This window comes from Chenopodium album, chromosome 14 (genome assembly GCF_948465745.1).
Source record: "Chenopodium album chromosome 14, dcCheAlbu1.1, whole genome shotgun sequence".
In the NCBI taxonomy this organism is placed as follows: domain Eukaryota; kingdom Viridiplantae; phylum Streptophyta; class Magnoliopsida; order Caryophyllales; family Amaranthaceae; genus Chenopodium; species Chenopodium album.
The window spans coordinates 27,990,215-28,010,997 of NC_137847.1; the positions used below are offsets into that span (position 1 = coordinate 27,990,215).

At 36.7% G+C, this 20,783-nt stretch overlaps 1 pseudogene across 1 annotated transcript; it reads right to left on the reverse strand.

Annotated features, from left to right (window-relative positions):
- Window positions 1-554: 554 nt before the first annotated feature.
- On the reverse strand, window positions 555-10,679 carry LOC145579123 (DNA-binding protein RHL1-like; annotated as a pseudogene). Its single transcript, XR_014099030.1, has 11 exons — window positions 10,217-10,679; window positions 9,387-9,497; window positions 8,188-8,274; window positions 7,872-8,095; window positions 5,865-5,944; window positions 5,174-5,361; window positions 5,028-5,067; window positions 4,880-4,935; window positions 4,752-4,800; window positions 4,091-4,134; window positions 555-1,112 (listed from the first exon to the last, which is right to left on the reverse strand). The product of XR_014099030.1 is annotated as a DNA-binding protein RHL1-like (transcript).
- Between the last annotated feature and the right edge of the window lie 10,104 nt (window positions 10,680-20,783).

Sequence of the window (20,783 nt, forward strand, 5' to 3'; positions counted from 1 at the left end):
AAACACATCAGTATTTGGTATTTCTATGGGATGAGTAGCCACTTGCCCACTTCAGCCTGATTTCATGGTGTAGAGTTGCTGAATTGTATGCCCAGCCCGTCAAGAAGTCATCAATTTTACAATCTAAAGAGCAATGGATGCAGATGTATGAACACCTCACGTCCAAGTTTGACAGGCAACAGCTACCATGAAACACCATGCACTAGCATCCGGCAAGCACGATAGCCCTTACATACAAAGCTCCCAGCCCTTTTTATCACAGATAATGAGCCACAATATATCAAGCTTCCCAATTGTCATCACTTCCATCAATTTCCTGGAGAAAAGCAAGAATCAAGCAGAAGAATTTTAGCAACCATCATTACTAATACTTAGCAGGTCATGAAAGCAATATAAACGTTTTTTCCCCCCTTCAGAAAGAAAACATTACATATGTAGTGCTGTTAGTGAGCCTGAGGCCTGACACAACCACAAACACCACAATAAGAGCTGTATAAAACTAACCTGTACAAAACGAAAAGCAACCTCATCACCTCCCCCCCCCCCCCCCCCCCCCCCCCCCTCCTCCAAACACAACCGGGGAAGAAAAAAACACCTCGTCCTTCCTTTAGCTAGTTCCTTGCAACAATAACCTATTATTTGGATAAGAAGAAATGGTATAAAGGAAGGAAACAAGTCCCCTTGTTTGGGTAAGAGGATAGGGGAAGGATCCAACTTCCCTCCCTTAATCACCATCCCTTGATAATTGGAGTGATTTGGAAGGCAAATGGAGCTCCACCTTCCCCCTCCCCTTCCTCGTCTTTCCCTTCCCCTTCCCTTAATCTTGCTATCCAAATGTATAAAACCTTAATAGGCCAACTATTATGTCCATAATAATTCTACTCAAGTGATGTGGTCCATAATCAACTTAAACAGAAAATGTTCTAGCAAATAAATTTTATAATCAAGAACTAAAAATCAACAAGGATGGGTTGAACTCCCAACATTTGTTACTGTCTTTCCTCTGCACACAATGACACAAGTAATATAAAGTCGAAAGAAATTGAGAAAAAAATGTAGGATGTGACCTCTGAGGCACTTGAAGATTCCTCAATATCATCTTCATCTTCAACCTACAATTGATAAGTAAAAAGAAAAAAAATACAGAATATTAAAGGTAGCAACAACTTTAATTTCACATCATCGTATGTGTCAAGGAAAGATACTAGACTACCAAAAACAACAATAAAACCTTAGTCTCAAAAATGATTTTAAGGTCAGCTAACATAACTTGTCACAAGGAACCATCCACAAAAAATGCAACAAATAAAGTAAAGAAATGAGACAAAGAAACAACTCAAAGAAAAATGCGAAAGTGAAAGTGGAAAACATAGGAAGCAAGAAAATAATGGAGGTGTAATGTGGAAACCCTAAAATGGGATGAAAGAAAATTATTTTTTTTTTGAAAATTTACATCAAAGGGTCAAGGGTTTGTTTGTTTCACCTTATATTTTCTTGAAATTTTCTTATTTCAGGAAGGTTTCAAATAATTTTAGACAAAATCATTTATGATAATACTTCCTCCGTTCTATTAATATTGCAACAAGGATGAAATTACACATCCCAAAGCATATTTTATATGCTAAATATCTATAATTGTGTAAGAATAAAAATTATAGAAAGTTGATATTGTGACAGTATTTTATGAGACGAATCCAACAAGATCTCACATGACTATATTTTGCTTAACGTGTATAAATCATATTATATGGTCAAACAAAAGTGATGAATAGTGCAAAAAGTCCATTGTTGCAATATTAATAGAACGAAGGAAGTATAACTTTAGACAAAATAAGTTGAACCAAATAGAGCCTATGAGGTGATGTGACTCATGTGAGGGAATACAAATGAAATGGTTTCAGAAAACCTTAAGAAAGAGTAAATGAAACATGCTTATGGAAGGTAATTTTGCAAAGCACACTGAGTTAAAAAAAAAAAAAAAAAAAAAAAAAAAAAAAAAAAAAAAAAAAAAAAAAGTTACACAAAAATTAGTCAAAAATTAATAAATCCACTTTATCATGGATAGGCTTCCTCCCCTCCATTGCCATGCCATAACTTCCTCAATCCTCAATAGGCTTCTATCACTCTCAATCCTTCTCCAAGGTTTAATAAGTATTCAACTAACCTCGCTATATATTTTGCTGTACATGGCAAAACCACCTAAGGCTATTCGCCCTTGCCTTAATCTCAACAAGTGTAACCCTACGTTTTTTCATAATTATGTCTTTCCTCAGCCTAACCTTTCTTATATGGTCACACATCCAATGTAGCATACACATCATTGCCACATTCATCTGAAAAATGTGCCGAAGTTTCACAATTGCATGGTGTCCATAAGTTAGAGCATGCCAAACTATCATGTAGGAGAATTTTCCCTTAAATTTATGAGGCATGCCGAGATCAAATAAAAACTTCATAGCACTCTTTCACTTCAACCAAACCAACTTTGTATGGCAATATCTTTGTCTAATTTCCCATCCTTATGGATAACAGAACCTTGATAGCAAAGAAAATCAAAACCTTGGAGTAATGTGATCCCCCCTACCTCCCTATCTCTAAGTCCGTTAAAGTAACACTTCAATTATTCCATCCTAATAGTCCCTCCATTCCTTTTTAATTGTCCTATTTGCAGTCTGCACGGTCTCTAAAGCTATATTGTAATTATTATATCTCAAGCTACATATTATAGAAAAATATAAAAATTATACTACCTCCATTAACTTTTAGTTGCAACTTTGGGGTATTATTTGTGAGATATAAAAATTGCCAAAAATAATACAACTTTTGGCCCATTCTTTTTTAATAATACAACCTTTTAATTATTTTGTAATAATACAACCTTTAGGGGGTGTTAATTTTAAACAAGACAAAATAGAATTTTCGGTGGGTTTTGAGGTGGGAGAAGGGGAGGGGATATTCCCTCCTTCCCCATCCCCACCACTAAAAACACATCCCCTCCCCTTTCCTAACCTTAAAACCCACCGAAAATTCGATTTTGTCTTGTTTAAAATGAACACCCCTATCAGGTTATATTTTTACAAAATAATCCAAAGGTTGTATTATTAAAAAAAAAAAAAACGGCCAAAGGTTGTATTATTTTAGGCAATTTTATTCCAAAATTGCAACTAAAAGTTAACGGAGTTAGTAATTTTATAATTTTTATATTTTCTATAATATGTAGCTTGACAAATATGAGAAGAATTTAACAAGATCACACATAACTATGTTTTGAAATATACATCTATTCATAAAGTATTAGATTCCCTTTGCATTGGAATCTCCAAAGATTTCAAAAAGGACAAATATTAAGAAACGGAGGGAGTAGTATACTAGAGCTTAAAGTCTCTAAAATCCAAAGTTTGTCTCCACAATTCCACTTACTCTCTAGTCTCTACACATTATTTTGTCTCATGTATCAACACAATATCTTATCGCAAAGTCTCATCCCCAAACATCATGCAGCATAGCATATTGTCTTAAATTGAACTCGTAAGTTTGTTCATATCTGGCAAAAGGAAGAGAGATTTAAGGCTCTGTTTAGTTCACATTATTATTGCTTTTATAATCTTATCCAATTGCCTATTTGATAAAGTTTTGACCTTATATATTCAAGGGAAAAAAAATATCAAATGGGGTTTTATTAGATTTGTATTAACATGTATTTTCTAAACACATAAATTTTTCATCACGAAATTAGCGATAGAATCACAAATAAAAACGATAAAGCCTGATTTGAACTTCTTTTTTCTGAGCTAATCTGAACTTATCTTTTTCTGAACTAATTTGAAAAGTAATAAGGTTAATAGAGCTGGAAGGCTTGAACTTCTCTAGACATAATTTCCGGGTAAGTTGGGGCATTAAAGGATGGGAAGAAGCGGGAACAATAACAAGTCAAATAGTCAATTCCCACATCATATCTCCATTAGTTTTTACCTACAAAAACCCATCAATACCACATGTTTCAGAGTGAATGGTCACAAAATACAGCACATTATATTAACCTTTGTGGCAATGATAATATGATGAATACATGAGTGTTTGAATTGAATACCTCAGGTTAAGCAGCTTTTCGTTTTCTTCTATCATTTTTTGGCCCTGCAGCATATGAGCAGTGATAATTTATTTTATTGAAAAACAATAGAACAAAAGCCAAAGGCTAAAAATGTGCTCACTTACAAGATATAAACCTCATTTACCAAATAATTTATTACTAATTTACTATATAGTAAAAAAAAATTTAAAAAATAAATAAAAATAAAAAAATAAATTAAAAGCATAAAACAAGAAATGCCCCTGTTTTTCATCTAGAAAACTATATTTATCTAAATGGAAAAAGAAAGTCCAACTTTTGCTTTTTACAGATTCATCAAGGATTTTACTATAAGCTCTCTCAAATTCATTATCCTTGCTTCAGATAGGGAAACAACGTGAAATTAGCATATCCTTCAACTTAGCAAGAAAAACCAATTGAGGAAATAAGGAATTTCGGGATGCTAATATTGGAAAAAAAAAAAAAAAAAAAAAAAAAAAAAGCCACTCAATTTTTTCACACTAAGACAAGCTGTTCCTAATGATTAATTCATTTTTACTGTTTATATGCATATATATTTGAGAAAAATAATATTACTTTCACAGAAAACAAAGATTACAAGCTAAGAAAAAAGGCCAAGTCTAAAGAATCCATCGAAGCAGCTAATATGACATGTACATACCTGATTTTTTGTCTTGAGTGACGGTTTCCACTTTCTTCTGCTCTGCAACCTGTACAACAGTTTGCATCTTCCCATCAAAGATGGTGTAAATAATGAAGTTTTAACTTCAATAACGTTGGTCTACTCACCTTCACTTTTTTGTTTTTTGATTTTGAGCTACTCAGCTGCATCTTCTCTCTAGAAACTGAGATAGAACAACAATTTCACATATCTGAGCATATATATAGTCATTGACAACTTCAATAAGAATGTATATGGAAAAGGAAAAGTGGAAACCTTTACAGGAAGCTATCTTTTCTAAACTTCCGGATGTATTCTGAAAATGATACTTCAAATAAGATATTATTGCAGTATATATAGAGACATATGCCATACAAAGAGAAATATGAGCTGAATGTACAAAGATTATGCTTTATGCTTGCCTTTGCTTCAACTTTCTTGAATAGAGTTGATATAGTGGCTTGAACTAGTGAAGTACGAGATGGTACATTAGTTCCAGAATTTGACAAGGAAGACAATAGTGGTTGTGCTGTGTCTTCAGAGTTGTTTTTCGCTACTGACCTCTCTGGAATACCAGGATCCTGATCATCCGAGCATGACTTTAAATTCTGTGCTTAAACATTAAGGTAGACAAATTTTGGTATTGCAAGAAAAAAACAATAATCTGAAACACAAAATTAATTCAGCAGGAATTGCAACTATTAGTACCAAATAAGTATTTCACATAAATTCTTAGGAGTGTATTAAAACTCAAAACAACCAGTATTAATGTATGGAAAAGAAAACACCCACAAGGACAAAGCACAACATATCCCCAAATCTGAAAATAAATACTCGCTTATGTGACACACAACTCACATGTACATTAAAGTGCTCCTGCATCTGAGGAAGCATTAAGAACATAATAAGGGGTACGTGCTAGCAAAGGATTACAAAAGGAAGCACAAGACCTTCAAGCTCACAAGTTAAATAAACAAGTATTATCAATGATATATGTTTTTTTAAAATAGTCAGATTGAGTAGGGCATGGTTATGCAACATTTCAAAGGTAAAGAAGACCAGCACAATAAATTTCTTAATATAAATTGAAAGATAAGAGAACAAGAAGGATATTCGCAGTGTCCTCATTTACTTCTCCAGACATATCACTGACACTCTCAGCAGAATCATCTCCTGAAGATACTTCAGCAAAACTGGAAAAAAAAAATAAAAAAATAAAAGGAAGACAGCAACATCAGCCTCAACTTTGATGCAAATCCAAACATAATAGTCAAAATACTATTGACCCATGGAGCTCTGATATTCAATGACCACAAAGGAGACTTTTTCTGAAAGACAATCTTTTTTAAATGAAAGTAGAATAAGTGATGAAGTCATAGCAAAAAAAAAATGATGATGGTTATCATGACACTGAACACTAAGCTGAGGATATGGACACTAACACCAGCCAGGATCACAGCAGCAACTACTTCATCCATTTATTTTAGTTACATCACTTTAATAATTGCGGACTCCTAGGCAATTTTTGGAGTAGATGGAGATAGAGAGAAAAAATAAAGAGGACCCATGTGATAGGAGAGATACAGATAGAATTTATTACTAAAAAGGGAAAGTGATGCATCTAAATTGAAATTTCCATTTTTAGAAAGCAATGTGCAAAGCATTAGCATGGTTTCCAGCAAGATAAATGACAGAAAAGTAGGAAGAAAAAGCTGATTATAGTATTAAGATGAGAATTACAGCTAATTGCACGATAATTCCGCTTTCGAGAGGTGGATTCTCTCCCAAGTATGAGCTTTTGAGAGGCTCACTCTCTCCCAATAACTAACCCTCACAATATTCAACATATCCTTATTCCTCCTAATGAGGCCTATATATGGAAAAACTCTCCTAACAAACTCTAGCTTATTCCCCAAGTCACTAACAATAGACTATGACTAATATGCCCTTCCCCTAAATATTGATTCCTTGCATGATGCATCTTAAAAAACGGAGGAGGTATTAGAATAATAGGCTTATTTCAATCAGCTCTAGCATGTACAGCCAAAGCAAACAAAATGGAAAACAAATTAAATTTCAACATATGTAACAAGAGGAGAAATGAAAAATAAAAAAAATAAAAACCGAGTGGTTTAAAGCAAAAGCCTACAACCTGCAGGACACTCAGATAATGAGACAGAGACAAACACAACGAAGAGGACAGATGGTGCGGTGTAGAGAGGAGAGATGAGGTGTCGAGTGGACGAAAGGAGGAGGCGAGGAGAATCCCGATGGTGAAGGAAAATGGGACGTGGAGGTGACGGTGGAGGCGTGGCTGTGGCAGTGGTGGCGGTATGGAATGAAGGAGAGAGAAAAAAAAGATGGTGTGAATTGTGATGGTGAGATATGTTGGGTAAATGGGTAAAGTGGAGAGAGATTGGGTCAGTCATTGTGAGGAGAGAGCTTAAGAATGGGGGTAAAATTGACCATTCAATACAAAAAATATGCTCAAAATAGAAACGTGTCAACTAAAAAAAACTTCCCAAAAAGGAATATGTGTCAACTAAAAAAACGGAGGTAGTATTAATTAAGATCCAACAGAAGAAGACAGAAGCAAGAAGCATGACTCCAATAATCTCAACCCTAAATAATCAATAAGCAGATGGCATCATGCCATTACTTTAATCATAAAACACCAAATGGACATTTATATCTAAAATACTATGTTGCATGCTGCTTTCCTGCTTTACTCCCTGTATATATTAATGGTCAGAGAAGGTACCACAACCATTAACACATGTGGAGAAAACTTCCATATAACAAAAATTTCTTTGAAGAACAGAGAATAAGCTCAGATTAAAACCCCATAGAGAAAGCCATGTCAGTGCTCAATGCAGCAAAATACAGCTAGACAGGTGAAATGAACAGGCATAATCACATCATACAGGGACAACTTGAATTAGAACTCATCTAGTATTTCAAATGGAAATCAGAACACATAGTACAACTGCATGGGATCAATGTTGGGTTTAATCTTGTTTTACTGCTCCTTGGCAAGACTGGTCATTATTAATTTTCTTAAGAAATATTTCATATATAATTTAGTTGGTTATTAAATTTAACATAAAAGATCACACGTACTTGAATTTCCTGCCAGCAGTCCTTCCTGATTGCCGGACTGGCGTGCTATTTTCTAGATCAATCAGATTTTGATGCCTCTCAGGTGATTCAGCTTCCAGCTCATCAACTGGAGACGCAGATAGTGGTTCTTCCTCAGCAGACATGGGAACTACTTTCTTAACATCTGTTCTTCTTGTAGCAGTTACACCAGCACCACCTTTAAAATCAACCTCATGATGCGATCCCTAAAACCAAAAGGAGATGACCCTATAGTAATGCCTAAAATTACCACATAATAAGATACATATTCTGAATATGAATGATGAAGATAAAAAACCTCATATAGCTCTTTTGGAAAATCCAATCTGGCCTCATCTGGATTTTCTTCTTTCGTACCAACCCAACATGCATCAGAAAATACTATCTGCATTTTAAAAATCAAGAGTCATGACCCAAAGTGTAATAGTTGAAGCTGGTATAGTAGTACAATAAAGTCATTCAAAAGCAATGTCAGAATCAGTCTCCACATCATGTGATTTCGCTAGACATACTAATGCCCCCAACCCCCTAAACCTTATGTTGTGATGGAACTTTTTTTATGTATCACAAAGTCCAGAAAATTCATGTAAAGAGAGATGTTCATGTCACAAATATGTATTTCTCTAATATGCTAGCAAGACAAATTAATAGAAGAAAGCATGACAGTTGATTGATAATGGCTGAAGGTTTACAAAAGATAGCTTGAGGCTATTACTTTCTATTAGTGACTTTAGGTCACCACACTCAAAATAGTGACTTGAGATCACAAGCTCACAACTCCAAAGGATTCACTCAAAAAATCTGCTTCCTTTCTCAATAGCTCTCTTCCTTTTTTTATATTTACATTCCCAATCCTAGGATGATTTTGGACTCTGCTTTTGTCTCAATGTGCATAGGTGGCATCTCTTATTTGATGACTACTAACAATACTAACAAGACTAAAATTCCTGTAATGCCCCTCCTCCCAAGTCGGCTCATTACAAATTACTTATGATGGTATAGATTTAGAAGGAAGCTTTAAAGCCTTTCCCCTTGAGACCCCATCAGGTTTGATAAGCTAGCAGAGTCCGTGAGATTATAAAAATGAAATAACACACATATGTAATGGAAATTCTTCAAGTGTTATTCCAATTCTTCTAGAATCACATGAGTATAATCTTAATTCCATAAGATTTCTTGATAAGTTTTTTCATTCTCTGTAGATTGAGAAACAAATTCCAACTACATGGAGACTAGAAATACTATAACAAAGTTATGGAAATCGATAGACCATAGACAATTAGCCAACCTTAAATCAACCGAGTTCAGTATCTTAACCTTATATTTACCTATAACCAACCAGGCCCCAGTATCTAATTCCTATATTCACCGTCATAAAACCTTATGCAAAGGCAAACTTTTATTTGAGGATAGCGGGAGTATAAAGCTTAATGGCTCCAATCTATCATAAAAGGGCATCAAGAGGAAAAAAAAAAAAAAAAAACAATAAAGCCTCACCATGGTGTCAAACCAATCTTCACACATGACATTTTTGCCACCTCTTGAAAACTGCAAAGTCAAATAACGATTCTTCGGATACACAATGGTCCCAAACAACTTCATCCTCCCCTGTTTCATCATTCCAAAAACAAACAGATCAGATTATTTTTTTTTTGGTGAAGACGAGCACAAACAGATCAGATTATAGTCCATAAAAGTTTATAAGAAGCTTGCTTAGCAGGAATGTACGGAATTTGAGTTTATATAGTTCATAAAGTTTGGGGTAGTACCCACTCTACACAGACTTGGGATTGAATCCAATCAACATCAATACCTTTTGTGGCTCCTTTCACACACCCCAAATTAATGATATAATTAATACTTTAGCTTACTATAAATTTTCAGACTCAAAAATTAAAATCTACTAGCATTCTAACATCTTACTACGCAATTTTCTTCAAAATATGAGAGGGAAAGACAATGGACTCCCCCAAATTAATAAACGTCTATAACAGCACATTAACACAGAATACCAAATAGAGAACAAACTCAAAACCCACAATTTAAGAAATGCTAACAATCAGCAAGTGAGAATTCTAAATCAACACCATAATTATATATCAAAAAATTATAAAACAAATCAACGATGATCATAGCGTACTGAGTTCACTCCATAACTGATCACCAAACAAAGAACAAAATAATAAATTAAATTAAAAAAATAAAAAAAATAAAAACTGCCAACAATCAACAGATGACCACAAAATCCCAAATTTAACCCATATAACACCAAATTAAGATCAATAAAACAAAACCCACAAACCAATTTAACTGAAGAAAAAGAATACCTGAGGAAAATCAAGGTAAAGGGCAGGATTTTTGGACCCCAAATCAGTGAGCTCACCAATTTTACCACCAGAAATCGGAGCTAAAAGCCCAGAAAATGAGAAAAGATAACGATTCTTCCTCTGAGATTTCTTGAGAATATCTTTACCATGGTGTTTAATGACAGTTTTGGAGGGATAAAGAGGTGTAAAGTGTTTAGCAGGAGAATGTGAGATGATGTTGTTAGAGTAAGCAAGGTTTTTGAGCCGCAATCGTTCTTGTGTTTCTGGGTTTGCTTCTTCTTGTTGTTGTTGATCTTCTGCCTTCTTCTGCTTCTTTGGTCTAGCCATCACAGATTCGCAGCAGTTGTTCTCGTCGATTGAAGTTGGAGTGAGATGAGCGGGAAAGCTCAAACAACTGGGTTTGTTCGTGGGAGACTAAACTGTTTATGTTACAGTATATGTTCAACGAAAGCTGTGAGAGTGTGAGGTACGGACTACGGAGTAAGGGTGAGATCGCCCCTCTACGCTATTCAGTGTTCACCCAAGACCCAACAATGTTCGAGCTAAGCAATTGACCATACATACGACAGATTTGTTGTATACACCAGGGTATTAGAGCTGGCTATCCTAACCCGATCCGAAATTGACCCGACAACGTAGATCCAAAATTGACTCGAATTCAAAGCTGACCCAACTCGACCTATATCCGACCCGAAGTGGAGTTGACCCGAACTTGACCCATTACTCGAATTGTCTAGACCCAAAGTTGACCCGATACCCGAAGTGACCCGACCCGATTTTGACCCGAACGGATCCATAACCCGAAGCGTCCCGAACTATACCAGTATACCCGAAATGACCCGATCCAAAATTAACCTAAATAAAACAGTATAGTATTGTGTGTATAACACCGTTATATGTGCGTGCTTTTTAGTACTCGTAATTCATAAAGAGTTCCATTTTATTAGGAAAACTAGTTATTGTTATTGTTATTATTACTATTACTCTTAACTTCTACTTTTAAGTGTTACATTGAATTTTTTTCCACTATTCAGTTTATCTAATTTGAATTTTGACCAATTCAATTATAGTGATTGTTTCAGGTGATTTTTGGATCTCCTCGGACACTGGTCACGTTCTCCTGAAAAATAGACTCGGACAACTGCAAAATGAACGAATATTCCTTTACCGGAATATTCGCCTCAGACGATCAAGTCAGTGATCAGAAACGGAAAAGCTAGAGAGAGAAAGTAGAGAGAAGTTGGAGGTATTTAGTGCTCTTTTTAATGCAATGTCACAATCCACCCCTCCCATCATAAATGATTGGGGTATTTATAGGGGTGGGAGTTTGTGCCCCTTTAGGGTTTGTACCCTAAAATTTCGTGACCTGATTGGCTGCGCAATCAGGTGATGCCATGTGTCGGATGGGGGCGCCGCTTTGTGGTTTTCAACAATATCTATCAGGATTTGGGCCCTGATGTAAGAAAGCCCTTTTTACACTTATTTCAGGTGCTCTTTTTGAGCATTAGACACGCGTCATCTTCCTATAGGGACACGTGTCGCCCTTTGGTTGGGTGACAGGCTAAAGTCGTATCACCTAATCAAAAGTAATTCCTAAAACCACTAACTAATGCAGATAGGGAAGTAGGGTCGAATCCACAGGGAAACTGGTCTTTCTATTCCTAATTAATTAAAGCAATCTAAATTATTAAGTAACAAATTAATAAAATGGATAGGAAACTAAACTACGGAGATTAAGAGTAAAGAGAAATCAATTAATAAAGGCCTAGGGCATAGGTTCACCAATAAATAACTTTCCAGGGTAAAACATAATAATCAATCATCAATGCATCAATTAATCAGATCATAAAGGGCTTTCGCTACGTATTACAATCACAGAATTAATCTACCGGTATTAAATCTCATCTCTCGAATCTCGACTTAACCATTTATAAATTAACCTGCCTATCGAAACTAAGCCTAAATGTCAATTCTCATCTCTCGAATCTCGAATTAATATTGCTAAACTCATACATAAAATACCAGCGCTAATCTAGTTGCAGAGCATTAAATCAATCAATAGGAAATTAATCAAGCATTGATAATCAACAACAATAATTTACCCCTTCATATTATTTATGGATCCCCACAAATCCTAGAAAGAAAACTACTCAGACATAATTAAAACTAAACTAATCAAAGCAATTAAACAAGACATGATGAAAGAAATAAAGTAAATAACTGAGATTAAAGTAGAAGAAATCGTTACCAAAGTAATCGGAATTAAAGAGTTGAACTAAGAACAAAGTAGAGAACAAAGTTGTAGAGAGACAAAATAATCTAAAACTAAGTAGAGAAAGAAAGTCTAAGAGAAGAAGTATTAAAACAAACAGCATTAAAATCGTATTTATACAAAAATAATTACTCCTAATTAAAACTAAGAAACTCCGCTGAGTAAAACTCTTCAGAAATCTCGCGCCCGATCAAGCGAAGGGCCGCTCGATCGGGTCCGCCTTTTTTCCATTATGGGCATCTCTCGCGCTCGGCTGGGCGCGAAAATCTTCCTCGCCCGGCCGGGCGCGCCTTCGGGCGGTGCCTATTTTGGCCGGGCCCGGGCACTTGGCCAAGTTTGGACTTCGATTGGGCTCCGATTCTTCGGCCCAATCCGGATTTCCTCTCCGGGTCTTGAATACTCGGTCCAAATGCCTCGGAATCTCAAATGTTGAGCCCTTAATCACCGGTTCCATGACTCTAACCGGCCCTGGGCTATAAAAACTGGTCGTGCTCCTCCAATGCTCGTAGTCACTTCATAATATCCCGGAAAAATGCTCCAAAAGTGCAAATCCCTACAAAAGTCAACCAAAACTACGAAAACACCAATTAGTAATAAAAGTGGCTCTAAAGAGCCAAAAACACTACCAATTATGACCAAGGGACGGGGGGTAAAACACTATATAAAATTGACATATCAAACTCCCCCAAGCCAAACCTTTGCTTGTCCCTAAGCAAAGATCTCATCAATGAATAAATAAATACATGCCTCACCCCAAATAGTCAAAATCAAGCACAAACAATTCAAGACAAATCTAATAAACATGCTTCAACATCAACCAATCTCATCCATCCAATCACTCGTCCTCCCTAACAATTGTCAAATAGAGAAAACCACAAGAGCATATAGAATTCAAGACTAGTGCTCACACACTCAACTCTCATTTATGTGGCGAGTAAAAGATATACTCGATCGCTCTCCATCCCAACCCTTTTATGTGAACAATGCCCTCCCAAACTCACAACTCTCGTGTGTTTAAAAAGACAAGCACTCAACCTATTAGTCGACTCGAAATATGCCAAGTCATTCCTTGCATTGATAGACAACACTTTCACATTTGCACGACTCCATGCACAAGGTCGGAAGGTCTTTAAAGCTTGTAATGTAAGGCTAGGGGAAAAGGGTAGGAAATATTTGGGAAAATGTGAGAGCAAAACCATGCTTAAGGGAGCCAAATCCTAATAAATAAAACCAAGGTCAAAAATAAATAATGACCATAAACCTCCAACATACTCAACTCCAACAAAAGTTCACCAAATATAACTCCAAACATAACAACCAATCCCAATACTTACAATATCACTCACAAAAGTATAATAATATAGAACTTGAGTGAATAAACAAACTTTAATTTCCAAACTTGATTTTCATTGAAACTCACTTTTTTTATCTTTGTTTCTTTTGATCAACCTTCAACTAGAACATTTGAACATTAAACAATTTTTTCTTTTGCTCTTTTTTTTCTATTGACGTTCATTTTTTTTTTCCTTGAACTTCTCTTTTTTTCATATCATCATACTTTATTTTTACTCAAGAAGATTAAACCTTCAAACTCATCAAAAATAAACTACGATCAAGAACAAAATAACTTCTCAAAACCCACCCAAATTGTGCAAATAATAAGCACACTACAAACTCCCTCACCTCACTCACTAATAGCTCCCCCAAGCCAAGCTTGGGACTAGTAACCAATGGGACAAAATAGGCTTGTAATGTGGTTTACAAACAACAAAAAGTCAAGGCAACAACATGGGTAGCAAGAAGGGAACAAATGTATCTAAAATCATCTGAAGGCTACCTAAAAGAACAAATGCCTTCGTCCTCCTCAATGTGTATAATAATGAGTCATGAAACACTACTCATAGTTGCAAATCAATACTCAAATTCATTGACATACCAGGAACTAACACACATTCCTAACCAAATCAACTAGTCAAGCACTATATTCACAAGCAGTTGGACAAAATTGACGCATGTTAGGGCATCCAAGCAATCAAACTTCAAATCATGATCAACAAATCCACAATGCTCATCATCATATACCAAGAATCAAAACAATTTTTTTTTTCAAGTATGGGGCACGGGGAAGCATGATTTACAATTCATTGAAACGTATTTTTGGATTTTTTTTTTAATTTTTCAATTTTTTATATAAGAAAGCAATAAAACTATACTAGAAAGCAATAAATCTAATCTAAGAAAACACAACAAAAATAAAAGAAAAGGGAAAAAGGAAGATACCAAATCCAAAAATCTCCCCCAAGCCAGAATCAGACAATGTCTTCATTGGCTCGGGAACTAGCCCAGCTGGCCAATCCTCATCATCCTCATCCATGGAGCCAAATCCTCCACCGCTACCACCTGCACCACCTGCACCAGAAGAACTACCACCAAAATAGTTAGGTTGAAAACCCCCCCAGTCGGTCCCCCAAAAGGTATGTCCTGGCCGTACCCATGGAAAGATGAATAGTTAGTATAAATACCACCAATGGGATCTCTACCGTATCCCTGGGGTGGGGGCTGAAACCAATCAGGGTAAATAGCATCGTCAGGAATATTACCCCGATGAGCATAATCATCATACATAGGATACAGGACTCTACCCTGGTTCCTCTCAGGGTACCCTAATCATTGGTCAAGGGAGCCTACCATCCTCCTAAGGTTGCTATGTGAATACTCTATGCGTCCTATGGCCTGACCTATACTCTGAAGATCCCAAACTGTCTCAGAGTCGCTATGGGGAGGAGGTGGGGCTGTATGAGACATGCGAGGTGGTGAAAGCACTACCTCGGGCTCAGGCTGGGGTGGTGGTAGAACTGGTGGTGCTTGCCCCCTGGTGTGGGCAACTAAAAGGTCATATCTGTAGGACTCTTGCCCAGGGGGAAAAGCGGTCAACTTGGGATTAGGCAGGGGAAAGATAGGTAATGGTTGCTCCAATCCTGTCCTAATGCACCAGTGGGGGACTCGCTGGCTATCTAAACGTACCCAACCTAAATCCTCAAGGTACCTAGCAGTCATGTAGGTGTCTGGTCCACAGTTAGTGAGACCATGAGGTCCACTCTCTACAAACCCAGCCTTTTTAACTGCTATCCTGGTAATTAGGCCTCCTAGACGAATCGGGGTAGTAGCATGGTTACTAGCCGAGGCATGTCTACTAAGGTGAAAGATGATGTATCTAGCAATGTTTAGTTTACCGTACCCAAACACATAATGTCCAATTACACTAGTTCATTGGTTTGGGCGTTATGCGACTCATTCCTACCTAGATTACAAACACCTGCAAATCTTTGCCAGATTTTAGGTACAGGGTGATGGATAGGTTTGACACTAGCATGTTGGGCATTTGGTGGCGGTAAACCAGTCAAAACATGATAGATATCTTCCATTTTATATTGTTCATGCCATTGGATGGGTAATTCAGAATTTAAATCAAAAATTTTACAAAAATCAACAAAGGTTAAAACAATATTTCTATTATTTAACCTAAACATCAATTTCGGACCATTTTTACTATTCATAACAGACAAAGAGGAAAGGAATTCACACGTTAATTCACGATAAGTAGGGCAGTGCATATCTACAAATTTCCTCATTCCTATATCGTTGAAAAACATTTAACATAATCAAATAAACCATAGTATTCAAGAGTAGAGCGGTGTAACCACCGTGAAGGGATTACCTCTCGTCCATAGAGTTGCTCAAGCCATTCTTTTTGCTCCCGGGTTGCAATTCGGATGGTTGGCCATTGCGAAAGTTGCAATTCCGGATCATATTGTTGACTTGAGCTAGAACTCCTCCCTAGAATCGTCCTTGACCTCTTTGATGCCATACTTGAAAAATGGGTATGATTTTTTTTTATTGGAATTTGGGGATTTTGGTATAGAAATGTAGAGGATGAATAGAGGGTTAGAAATATGTAAGAATTATTGAATTTGGGTGAGAAATGGAGAAGAGATCTTAGAGAGAAGTTAGAGAGTTTAGGGTTCTAGAGAGAGAAAAATGGTGGAAAGAGAAGGAAATGAGAAAACAAAGAAGGAAGAAGAAGAAAAGCTGGGCGGAGAAACTCGCGCCCGGTCGGGCGATCTAATTTCCAGAAATTACATAGCTCTCGCGCCCGGTCGGGCGCCCTTCGCATGGTCAGGCGATGAAAAGTTCCGTAGTTTGTCAATCCTCGCACTCGGTTGGACGCCATTCGCCCGATCGGGCGAAAATTCCTGAATTTGAATCCTTAGTCTCGCGCCCGGTCGGGCCCGAGAAAACACTAGTACGAGGAATTTTTTTCTCTTTTCTCCAAATTTAGACTAACTCTTTTCCTTAAAAACCAGTACAAAAACTTAATAAACTCATTAAACTTCCTCATCTCTCCCCTCACAAGAAAAAGAAAGAAAGCTAGACTAAAAAGCAAGAAAATACGGGTTACCTCCCGCAAAGCGCTGGTTTATCTAGGTCCCGCACGACCCTCTTACCACAAGATTAAAAATTAGGACCCTTGGCCTACCGCTTGATCGGGTGGTTTCTCACCCGATCGAGCGGTGTTTAGACCACGACGCGGCTTCCTGACATGCCCTGTGGGACGCCAATTCACCTTATTTGGTGGATCCTCCTGGTCGTGAACTGGGGGTTCTTCACTACTACACACAAGATGCCCCTTTTTGACCGATGGTTGCTTCAAATTATCACTGGATTGAGCAATTACAACTCGATTAGGTGGAACACTCATTATAGGCTCAATTTCCGCAGCTTGCTTGTTTGTTTCCACCTTCTCATCTTCAAAGCCAAGACCGACAGTGTAGAGGGCTCTTTCTATTGCATCAACTTCCTTTTGCCATTTGTCTATTTCATCTGTAGAAGATGCAACACAAGATATCGACTCCAAGGGATCTTTTACAAGAGCTTGGGGCTTATTAGAACAATTATCAACCACATCAACACTAAAACACTTCTCCTCTGTCATGGGGATTTTAGGGGTATTATTCAAATTAAAAGTAATTTTATCATCCCCTACTGATAGTGTCAATTTGCCATATTTCACATCTATAATTGCTCATGCAGTGTTAAGGAATGGTCAACCCAAAATAATTGGGGTTTGCATATCCTCAGCCATATCAAGAACAACAAAATCAACAAGTATATAAAATTTACCTACTCTAACGGGAACATCCTCTAAAACACCTAAGGGGTATTTAAAAGAACGGTCGGCCATTTGTAGAGTAATATTAGTAGCTTTTAATTTACCCATATTTAACTTGGAACACACAGACAATGGCATGACACTAACGCTAGCACCCAAATCACATAATGCATTATCAATCATCAGATTGCCAATATGACAAGGGATAGAAAAACTACTCGGATCTTTCATTTTAGGTGGAGATTTATTTTGTAGTACGGCACTACATTCTGCAGTAAAAGCGACTGTCTCTACCTCACTAATAGATCTCTTTCTAGTCAATATTTCCTTCATGAATTTTGCGTATGTAGGAATTTGTGTAATTAGTTCTGTGAAGGGAACCGTTACCTGCAAATCTTTAACCATCTCCGGAAACTTACCAAACTGCTTATCCAAATTTGTTTTTAAGTGACTATTGGGGAATGGTAGTTTGATAACCAGCTTTGGAGCATCACTGCTCTTATCTAGAGCTGCTACCTTCCTTGGAGGTGTACTCTACAATGTATTATCATAAATATTAGTATCACTCTTTAGCCTTGTAGGGTTATTAGCAACATTATCATATTTAATGGAATCAAGATTAGCATTATTCATTAAAATAGGTTCATCATCTCTAGGCATATGGGGGCCATCATAGTGTGAACCACTCCTTAGAGTAATTGCAAAAGCTTGACCCGTAGGCCTGGTTGGCTGTGCTGGCAGGGCTCCCTGTTGACGGGCTTGTAGAGTAGAAGAAATCTGTGCAATTTGATTATCTACAATTTTATTATGTGTTATGATCAAATTAATTTGAGCATCTCTACTCTCCATGTGCTTTTGCATACTAGCCAGCATCGCTCTAATTTCTGCCAAAGCAGGGTCGGAAGATGAGGAGGGTTGTTGTGGTTGGTTCTTCTAGCCAGCATTGGGGTGGTAATATTTCTGCTGTGGTTGTTGTGGTTCCTGTGATTGTTGTGGAGGTGACGGATTTTGAACATTGGTGTTCCGGTAAGAAAGATATGGATGATTCCGGAACCCAGGATTGTAGGTATTGGAGTATGGGTCATTCTGCCTATAAGCTTGAAAGGCATTGACTTGCTCCACGGAACTCTTGCAATCTTGCTCCCAATGACCTACACAATTTTCACAGAAAGCCTCATTAGAATTATTATTAATTGCAGAAACATTAGCTATATTTGCAGTACTAATATTGTCTAATTTTTGACAAATAAAGGTTAATTGAGCTTGTAAAAAGGATACAGAGTCGACACTATGTTTCCCTTTGTTAGCAAAGCCTCTAGGGTTCCCATATTGGGAATTATGGATTGCCATATCTTCGATAACTTGACCTGCATCATCAACATTAAGGTTCATAAACCTCCCACTAGCTGGAGAATCCAATATTGTTCTTGATGAATTTCCAATCCCATTATAAAAGGCTTGGATCAACTACCGCTGTGCTAAATTATGGTGGGGACACTCCCTCTGCAGATCTTTAAATCTTTCCCAAGCCTCATACAAAGTTTCATCTAGCTCTTGGGCAAAGTTTTGAATTGCGCTTCTTAGCAAAGTTGTCCTCTCTGCAGGGTAATATTTATTATAGAAATTTAAAACAAGAGTCTCCCAGTTAGTTATACCAAGTGCAGTTCTATTTCATCCATTATACCATAATTTGGCTTTTCCACATAAAGAAAAAGGAAAGACAATCTCCCTGATTTGGTCTTGTGTGACCCCAGCTTGCCTGATGGTATTACAATATTGACAGTAGTCTACAATATGAATATTTGGGTCTTCACCCTTAGCTCCACTAATTTGCTTCCTTTTTATCATCTTGATAAATTGGGGTTTAATCTCGAATTGTACCCCATCAAGAGCCGGGGTGGGAGTAAGGTGTGGAAAATCTGTAAGCGTCGGCGGCGAATAATCACTGAGCTTATTAGGTGCCTTCATCTCTGATTTTGAATCTGAAGGTACCTCTGAATCACTAGAATCAGTTGGAGGGTCTCGACGATTATTGTTATCCCCAAAACCCGCCAGGATTTGCCTGTAAAGATTCTTTTGTCTATGGAAAGAGCGTTCGATCTCAGGATCGAATGGGATATAACCTGATCTGGAATACCTGAGCATAAACAAAGAACTAAAAGGCAAATAGGAGACTTGCCTCAAAGAACTAACGTTCTCTGAGACAAGAAGAAATAACCTAGACTACAAAAAATAATCAGAAATAAAAATAAAACCGTTTCCCCGGCAACGGCGCCAAATTTTGACAGGCTAAAGTCGTATCACCTAATCAAAAGTAATTCCTAAAACCACTAACTAATGCAGATAGGGAAGTAGGGTCGAATGCACAGGGAAACTGGTCTTTCTATTCCTAATTAATTAAAGCAATCTAAATTATTAAGTAACAAATTAATAAAATGCATAGGAAACTAAACTACGGAGATTAAGAGTAAAGAGAAATCAATTAATAAAGGCCTAGGGCATAGGTTCACCAATAAATAACTTTCCAGAGTAAAACATAATAATCAATCATCAATGCATCAATTAATCAGATCATAAAGGGCTTTCGCTACGTATTACAATCACTGAATTAATATACCTGTATTAAATCTCATCTCTCGAATCTCGACTTAACCATTTATAAATTAACCCGCCTATCGAAACTAAGCCTAAATATCAATTCTCATATCTCGAATCTCGAATTAATATTGCTAAACTCATACATAAAAGACCAGCGCTAATCTAGTTGCAGAGCATTAAATCAATCAATAGGAAATTAATCAAGCATTGATAATCAACAACAATAATTTACCCCTTCATATTATTTATGGATCCCCACAAACCCTAGAAAGAAAACTACTCAGACATAATTAAAACTAAACTAATCAAAGCAATTAAACAAGACATAATGAAAGAAAAAAAGTAAATAACTGAGATTAAAGTAGAAGAAATCGTTACCAAAGTAATCGGAATTAAAGAGTTGAACTAAGAACGAAATAGAGAACAAAGTTGTAGAGAGAGAAAATAATCTAAAACTAAGTAGAGAGAGAAAGTCTAAGAGAAGAAGTATTAAAACAAAAAGCATTAAAATCATATTTATACAAAAA